General features: G+C 33.4%; 1 long non-coding RNA gene across 1 annotated transcript; it reads right to left on the reverse strand.

The window, feature by feature from the left end:
* On the reverse strand, window positions 2,613-4,708 carry LOC110269981. The gene is made up of 3 exons (XR_002358875.1): window positions 4,361-4,708; window positions 3,088-3,111; window positions 2,613-2,657 (listed from the first exon to the last, which is right to left on the reverse strand). It is a non-coding gene; the product is annotated as an uncharacterized LOC110269981 (long non-coding RNA).

Genomic DNA, 8,742 nt, shown 5'->3' on the forward strand with positions numbered 1-8,742 from the left:
TTATCTTCTTCTTCAATCTTTTCTCTTGAATTTTGTTAGAAAGCTTCTCGATCTAATTCCATTGGGTAGTTGTCTTGGGAAAGAAACTACCCATAATTGGAATCTTTCGGAACCTTGGGAAAGGAATGGAGGATTCATGCTAGAGAAGCTTTCTCACAGTGAATTGGATTGGGGTTTGGATGGATATTGTGACATGTAATCCTACCAAATTGTGGTTCATGAAACTGTGTGGTATAATCAGTGATCGAGCATCATCTCTTCTTATGAACATTTAAACCAAGAGATTGGGAATTTGTTCGTTTTTAGAGAGAATTGGTGAGCCAAGGGATTGGGATCCAATCATATAAGATTGCCAAGCAAAATTCAATGAATGCATTGGTTGAGGAAGGAATAAAAATGTTTTGATTCGGAGATCTCAATATCTCCTAACACCCAATAAATTCCCCATTTCTGATTTACCACTTTCTCTTTACATTCTGCAATTAAATTCATGCAATCACCCCATCCCTTTTAATTTCAGCAATTTAGCTTCTCGCTCTTTAATTCATGCAATTTTACATTCCGCAATTCTCATCTAAATCTTGATTCCGCTCAACTAGAACATACTTCTAATCCGAATTGCTCACTCAACCAATCCTTGTGGGATTCGACCTCACTCTATTGTGAGTTTTTACTTGACGATAACCGGTGCACTTGCCGGAAGGAATTTTGCCGATCGTGCAATTTCCTAAATCGTAGCATAACAAGTTTATGCGCATCATTGGTGGCATGAAATAGTGTTTTAAGTAGCTTGTTAATCATTTTACATCATTAGCTAAAAAATTAATGAACTACTCTTCATCAAAGACATCAGAGAAATTGTTACAAAGCCAACAAGGGAATATAAAATCTAACTATAACCAATTAATCAGTTAATTAGTTACCTATTGTCCTGAAAAAAAATGGAGACATAAAGCTTAACATACATAAACCTACGGTTCAAGCCTTCTTCTCAAAGGATTGCGGCTTGGATTTGAGTTTAGTTTTGAATTGGGGCATGGACAACAACTTCTCGCCACCCTGCTACCTTTGATATCAGTCACTATGATAAACCACTATTTTATGGTTAATCTTGTGTTAAATTGAGTGGTTTTTATCAAGTCTTTGCACACTTATTCATACAATTTGCATGGTTTTACAAATCCTTCCTAATTTTGTGCTATGATTGAAAACATGCTTCTTTGGCCCTAAATTTGCTAACTTTAATCCTTTCTTATTACCGTTCGATGCCTTGATATGTGTGTTAAGTGATTTCAGGGTTTATAGGGCAGGAATGGCTTAGAGGATGGAAAGGAAGCTTGCAAAAAATGGAAGGAACACAAGAAACTAAGGAGCTGTCCAGCGAGGAACGACGCACGCGCGTATCTAACGCGTGCGCGTGAAAAGCGAATCTGCACAGCAACGCGTGCGCCTACCTGACGCGTACGCGTGACACGTGAAGATGACCATCGACGCGTACGTGTGACTGACGCGTACGCGTGACATGCGCCACGTGTAGAAAGTGCAGAAAATGCTGGGGGCGATTTTGGGCTGAGTTTGGACCCAGTTTTCAGCCCAGAAAACATATATTAGAGGCTGCAAAATGGGGGAATCACATGGAATCATTCATACAACTTTCATTCACATAATTTTAGGTTTTAGATGTAGTTTTTTAGAGAGAGAGGCTCTCTCCTCTCTCTAGGTTTTAGGATTTTAGGTTTAGCTTTTCTTAATTTCATATTTCTACTTTGCTTTAATTTAGTTTTCTTCTACTCTTATTTGTTCTAATCCTTTAGTTTATCTATATTCCCTTGTTGATTATTTTATGTTGCCAATTTAGTTTATGAACTCTTCACGTTAGATTTGATTTTCTATTTAATGCAATTTGAGGTATTTCATATTTATTGCTTCTTCTATTACTTGTTAGTCATTGATGTTTGCAATTGGTTGTTTGAATTTTATATTCCTTGTTAGTTTTCTATGCTTTTATGTTATGTCTTCCAAGTGTTTAATAAAATGCTTGGGAGTATTTTAAGTTAGATTTTTATATTCTTGGCTTTGGTTGAGTAATTGGAGACTCTTGAGTTATCAAACTCCTTTGTTGATTGATAATTGAGAAGTTGCTAGTTGATTTGGATCCCTCTAAAGCTAGTCTTTCCTTAAGAGTTGACTAGGACTTGAGAAATCAAATTGATTCATTCACTTGACTTTCCTTCATAGTTAGAGGTTAACTAAGTGGTTGCAATGGACAATTGATGTCACAATTGATAAGGATAGCTAGGATAGGACTTCTAATTCTCATACCTTGCCAAGAGCTTTATTAATTATTAATTTATTTTTTTGTCATTTTATTTCCTTGTTCCTTATTTCAAAAACCCAAAAGATACTTTTTTCATAACCAATAATAAATACACCTCCCTGTAATTCCTTGAGAGACGACCCGAGTTTTAAATACTTCGGTTTCTTTTTATTGGGTTTGTTACTTGTGACAACCAAATTTTTGTATGAAAGGATTCTTTGTTGGTTTAGAAACTATGCTAGCAACGAGAATTCATTGAGAAATTCTAAACCGTCAAAAATCCATTCATCACATTACCATAGACGTGATTCTAGCAATTTGGCGTGCTTACTCGTCGATTCTACGCGAACACTACTTCTCTGAGACGCAGAGCAAGAACGTTATGAAATGGAGGAATAGAAATGCAAAAATATACGATTTTGCAAGTTAACTCGCAATTCTAACTACCTTGGCAGCAGCACTAATAATTAACCATTAACAAATTAAAATCAATAATAATTAACAAAGTGGAAATCTTTCTCTATAAAGGAGTAAAGAATAAAATTTACATTATTCTCTATGAACTATTTAACTTAATCAAAGTGGCCAACAAAACAAACAAACAAAAAACAATAATCGATTCTATATAAAATAGTTAACTCAGCGAATTATGAAAATTAATTATTCTGTAATTTACATTAAAAATGAAGAAATCAAAGGGGAAAAGTACCAGAATCAATGTGAAAACCAGAAATTGCTGAATCAGCAACAACCAGCGTAGAGAATTGCACCTCAGTGGAAAAGTAGTGAAAAACCTGAAATTCAATAAAATATCAATCAAGCCAGTCCAAACAAATTGAAATTTCAGACTTAAGAATCATAATAGCATGCTTAATTAACTATGAACTAAGACAAATGCTGATAAGAAAATCCTAATTTTAATCTAAATTAACCTAATCAGCAAAAATAAATTTAACTAAATAAAATTACTAAGTAAAAATTAAAATCTAACTAAAATGTAATGAATTAAATCAGAGAACAGCAAAATGGGTTTTTCCAAAAACCTGAAAACTGAAGAATAGAGTAACAAGAAGACAGAGGTGAGGAGGTTGCAGCATGGGGTGGTCGCCGTGTTGCCAGAGCAATAGACCAGCGATTCAATGTGCTATAAGTTAACTCAATCACGATTCAATGCGCTCTTTAAAGTTCAACCACTGACAAAAATCTCAGAAAAAAATTCCTGATTATAACACCATTGCCGGGAAGAAAGGCTTTTCTTTTTATCCCAATGGGAAGTGTACATAGTGGCAGCCGAAAGATTATTTTTAATAAACTTCAAAATTGTTGCAAATTTAAGAGTGCAGTTAAATTCAACATAGTTGGAATTGTTGCCCAAACAGCCATTAAGGGTGTATTTTTGGGTTGAATTTATAATTCAGTTCAAACCCTTTAAGCAAGTCTAAATTACCTACAATATTATACGAATTGCCACTGAAATTCATCATCTGAATAAAAAAGTCAACAGAACCACAAATTGCCACCAAAATTGAAAAGCAACAACAAAAAAAGAGCGAAAAGCTCAAGTAAAGCGTAAAATTTCAGTTATAAAGCTGAAAATTAAAGAAGAAAGAACACAAAAGAATGTTTTTCTTCTCCTTCTCCATTAGACTCCCTCAAAATAGGAAGTAAAAACCCTAGAAATGATGGTTTTATATTCAGAGGCATTAAGCAATGAAAGAAATCTTGTCGAATGTATGCTTATCAAAAATGACGCAAAATCATAATCAAAATGCAAAATAAAAAAGAAAACTCTAAGAAGCAACAATCAAAACCATAAAAAAAAATCAGAAAAAATGAAATAAAATCCCCAAAATTAGAACTATCAAAAAGTCCCAAAAAATTAGAATCAATGCATTCAAAAATTTCAATCCCATAGTAAAATTCAGAATCAATGCATTCAAAAATTTCATTCCCGTACTAAAATTCAGAACATTTCTATACTTAAATTCAGAATCAATGCATTCAGAAATTTCATTCCTATAGTAAAGTTTAGACATTTCTTACCAATACGTAGAGGAGGAGGAGGGGGGTTACAGCTGCGTGTAGCATTGTCAGAGCTCGCGAAGAAGAGGAGGCGAGACAGAGGAAGAAGAGGAAGAAGAAGGAGAAGAGAAGGGAGAGGGGTTTCTTGATGGTGGTGGTTTGGCACAAAACGAGGAGCGCACCGCACCGTCGCCATGGAGAAGATGACCGCGCCGACGCCCGTGGAGGAGAGCACTGCTGTCGTACATGGAGGAGAGCTGCGATCGTGGAGGGTGTGTTGATGTTTGGGATTGCTTAGGAAGGGTAGGGCTAGCTTATGGTAGTGATGAACTGAAGCACATTTCTTCCTTTCCTTTTTTTTTTCCTAAGTTATTTGTTTGGAAAAATAATTGGTGGGAATATAACTAAAAATTTTTCTCTAAAACTTTTAGTTATGAATAATTTTAAGCAATTTTTTATAAATGTTCTTTATCTAATTTTTTTATAACTCTTATAAAATGTTGTATTTTTATTTAAAAATATTGTCTTAAATTTTGTATAATGCAACATTTTTTAAGTGTTGTTTTAAATATCAAAAACAATTATTTTGGTGGGTGGCCAAAAATTTTGTTATCTTTACCTTACTCAAAGGTAACTCATTAAAAATGTTGTCTTTTTCTATCTAAGACAACATTTATTAAATGTTGCTTCGAATAAAGGTTACCTTAGGCCAAAAATATTGTAGTAGAACCAATTTATCCCATAAGAATAATTGTCGAAAATTTTTAAAAAATAAAAATTTATTATAACCAAATTGTCCTATCTAAAATTCTTTAAGAATCAATTTTGGTGTTCCGTCGATTATATTTTATCGGATCAAATTTAGTCATATTGAAAAATAATAGAAAGATGCTGGCGTTGATATAGTCCGACAAAAAAGAGAAGGGTAACCCTTGGTGTTGTTAAGCATGCTGATCTCTTTTGGTGAAAATGTAAATGTAAGTTGAAAGATGCATCATCATTATTAGGATGATGGGTGCACGCCTAATCATTATGTCGTTGTGCTATCCAAATTCTTTTGATGGTTGACTCCGACACAAGAATCTCATGTGTCTCAATTTTGAATTAAACACACATCAATAATCATTGGTTGCTTAAGATTTTGTGTTTGTTTTTTTTAAGGTATTAGATTACATTACTTCTAGCTATTCCTATGTATATATATTAGCTAGCCTCCATCTATGTTTTGTATAACAGAACATATACACACCTGATGAACCCTCACTCGGAGGCACTGTTTTGAATTAATAATAAAGGATGCTGATCATCAAGCAGTTCAAGACATATACATATATACCTCCAAGTAGTGGAGAAGAAGCTAAGCAAATGGAGCAATCTTCACACACATACACAGGTATGATGATGATGAATAGAAATGCGAATATCACTATCTCAGATTATCCTGTTTAAATCAGTCTAATATTCAAAGAAATGTGAAGATTAGCCACCTTTTTAAAAACTGTATGTGGAGACCTTTGATTAGCTATGATTTTTGCTCAGCAAAAATAAAACCATTTAAACGAAAAATTTGATTTTTTTTATAATTTATCCATGGTTAATTTACTTGGCATACCGGTTTTTCTCTCACATTTTTACTGTGATTAATCTTGATAGTTTATTTTGCCGTACTATTTCTGTGGTTAACTTTACTTATTTTTTACATGTTGTCCATGGCCAATATGCACTATTTTACTTGGACAATTTTGCATAATGTTTTTGCAACAATTTCTAGCCATTTATATATTTAACCATGGCTAATTGAATAATTCTTTTTCTTTTGTATGTTTTTCTTCTGTTCCCTACCATACTATATATTATCTTAAGATATTCGGTTCTGCTAAGTAGACAAAATTTGAACAACGTAAACAATGAGCTAAAAATTTGGCCTAATGAAGTTAAAAAAAAAAAAAATACCCCAATCAAATTACCCAACCAAAAAAATCCCATTTAATAATTCAAAAATTTTAACCATCCATTATACCCTAATTTACCAAAGCACCAACTTCTCCTCCAAACTCTCTGCCGTCGCCGCCATCACTTGGTCGTCAACCAGCCCCATTGTGGCCAGTGGAATCCTCCTCACTACTGCTGGTTCGTCAACAAGGACCTTCATCAGTGTCGCTCTCCTTCAGACTGGAAACGAACGGTGCCGCCAGGCTCTTCCTCGCCGTTATGCTTGGCTTGCCACACACCATTACCGGCATCGCTCACCCTTAATGAAAATAACCATCCATTTAAGGATAAAAATAAGCATCCGCATACCTAGTGAATTGATATCCAGCATATTTTAATTGTATATAACTAAACTCAATCCAATCAAATAACCATTCACATAAGAATTAAAATAATCATCCGCATACCTACTAAAATGACCATATTGAACTGACCATTAAAGTAGCTTCACTGAAAGGTTGTGGTGAAAACGACACAACGACTAACATTGTTGCTGCTCCTTTAACGATTCGACAACTACCGACGGCGGCCACCAGTGAGGATGAAAGTTCTTCTCTAGTGACTCAAGTAAAAATCACGTAATCACTAACTCAAGTGACCATTGATGAAGAAAACCACACAATGACTAATACTGTTGCTACTCCTTCAACTGATGAGGATGAAGGATTGGACGAAGAAGAAGAAATGATTAAGAGAATAAAACTGTATAACCTTTGCTGACATCGTAGTTAGAGAATGAAGAGTGGCGCGAAAACAGTGGCAATTGGACCGGCGATGGGTGGGAGGCGCTTGGGCTGAGGACAGGGGGGAGACGCATCCGGCTGACTGGTAGAGGTGGAGGAGTGTCGGATTGAGCGGCAGAGGAAAGAACCGAGATGAACGAGGGTGTAAGTGAAAGAGTAAAAGAGGGTTGAGATGGAATGAGAACATGATGTGGCAGTATATTAAAAAATGTTACGTTACCTAACCTAAATAATTTAAATTAAAAAATTAATTATTCTAATAAATTAAGAATCTAATTTTAATAATTAATTTAACTTTCTTTTAATTGTTGTTCACGTTATTTAACATTTATATTATTTACCTATATTTTCTCTAGAATATTACTCTTTAAATATATGACTTTTAATACAGTACAAAGAGCGCCATAAAAAAATAAAAGAAAATGTATAATATATTAGGCATATTTTGAGTAATTGATTATAATACTTTAAGATAAAAATAGACATAATGGTCCAAAATACCAATTGTTTATATAGACAAGTCAGAAAATATGGTATCAAACTAGTTGAACTTCTCTACGGGATAACAAATAAGATTAACTTTAACATAGTCTAAACCAAATGTAACTAATGATTAAACTAATAGGTTATGTGGTGTACCAAGTCTGATTAAATGCATAATACGTCATAAGAGAAAGTAAGTACTTTAATTACCATCATACTTTGATAGTAAAAATTGTAAAAAATTGTCATCTAAATTCTTAACCTGTTGAAATTGTTTCTCTAAATCTGTAATATGTTCTTGAGATGTCACTGCCAAAGCCTTTACCGTTTGGAATTCCAAAAATATGGTTACACTTTCCAAAACTTTCGAGAAATATAACATTGCATGCTAAAACCACGCACATGCCTTCCTTATTCAAAATCATAGATTTTTCCAATTGTATAATTTGAATGAACCAATACTTTTAAAAAAGGAACGGTAGCGCGTGTTTGATTTTGAGGTAATTAAGACTTAACTATCTTTGCCATGCACATCATAAATTAGTAAGAGTTTAAAAATAATTTAATAAAAGGTTGTGACGTATATATATATCTTTGTCTGCTGTAGAAAAATTTGATGGTATATTTACTAGCATATAATTGCCTATAATAATTTAGCCCTATTTTATAAGCTGCAAAAAAAAGAAAGAAAAGAGAATATCATCAATAGCTGTGAGATTTTCTGTTAATTAGCTTGAGTGACTGATATTCCAATATACATATTCTTAATTTATTAGGTGCACGTACATATATGAAAATTGAATCCTTGCAAAGACCCGCTTACAGTTCAATTTGAAAAATGCATACCATAAGAAATTTGCAATTGTGGCTATTTCAGGTACAAATGATCAGTGCATATTAATTTAATTTCTACGATAATAATATTTGCAAATGAAAATTAAGCTGTATTGAACAAATAAAATCGTATTTAATAACACTCATCTCAGAACGCAGCTCGTTATGTTCCACCAACATCATTCACTCACTGTATGTATAGTAAATAAAGCTCATCATCTATAATACAAGTACAAATTATTTACTATATATAGGCTTAACTCTGGCAATTGATGAATTGCCTAAATTATATTGGTGAAAAAATACATACAGGAATAATATATATATATATAATATTTGCATTCTTCTGTA

The sequence above is a fragment of the Arachis ipaensis genome, chromosome B01, assembly GCF_000816755.2.
Source record: "Arachis ipaensis cultivar K30076 chromosome B01, Araip1.1, whole genome shotgun sequence".
Classification (NCBI taxonomy): domain Eukaryota; kingdom Viridiplantae; phylum Streptophyta; class Magnoliopsida; order Fabales; family Fabaceae; genus Arachis; species Arachis ipaensis.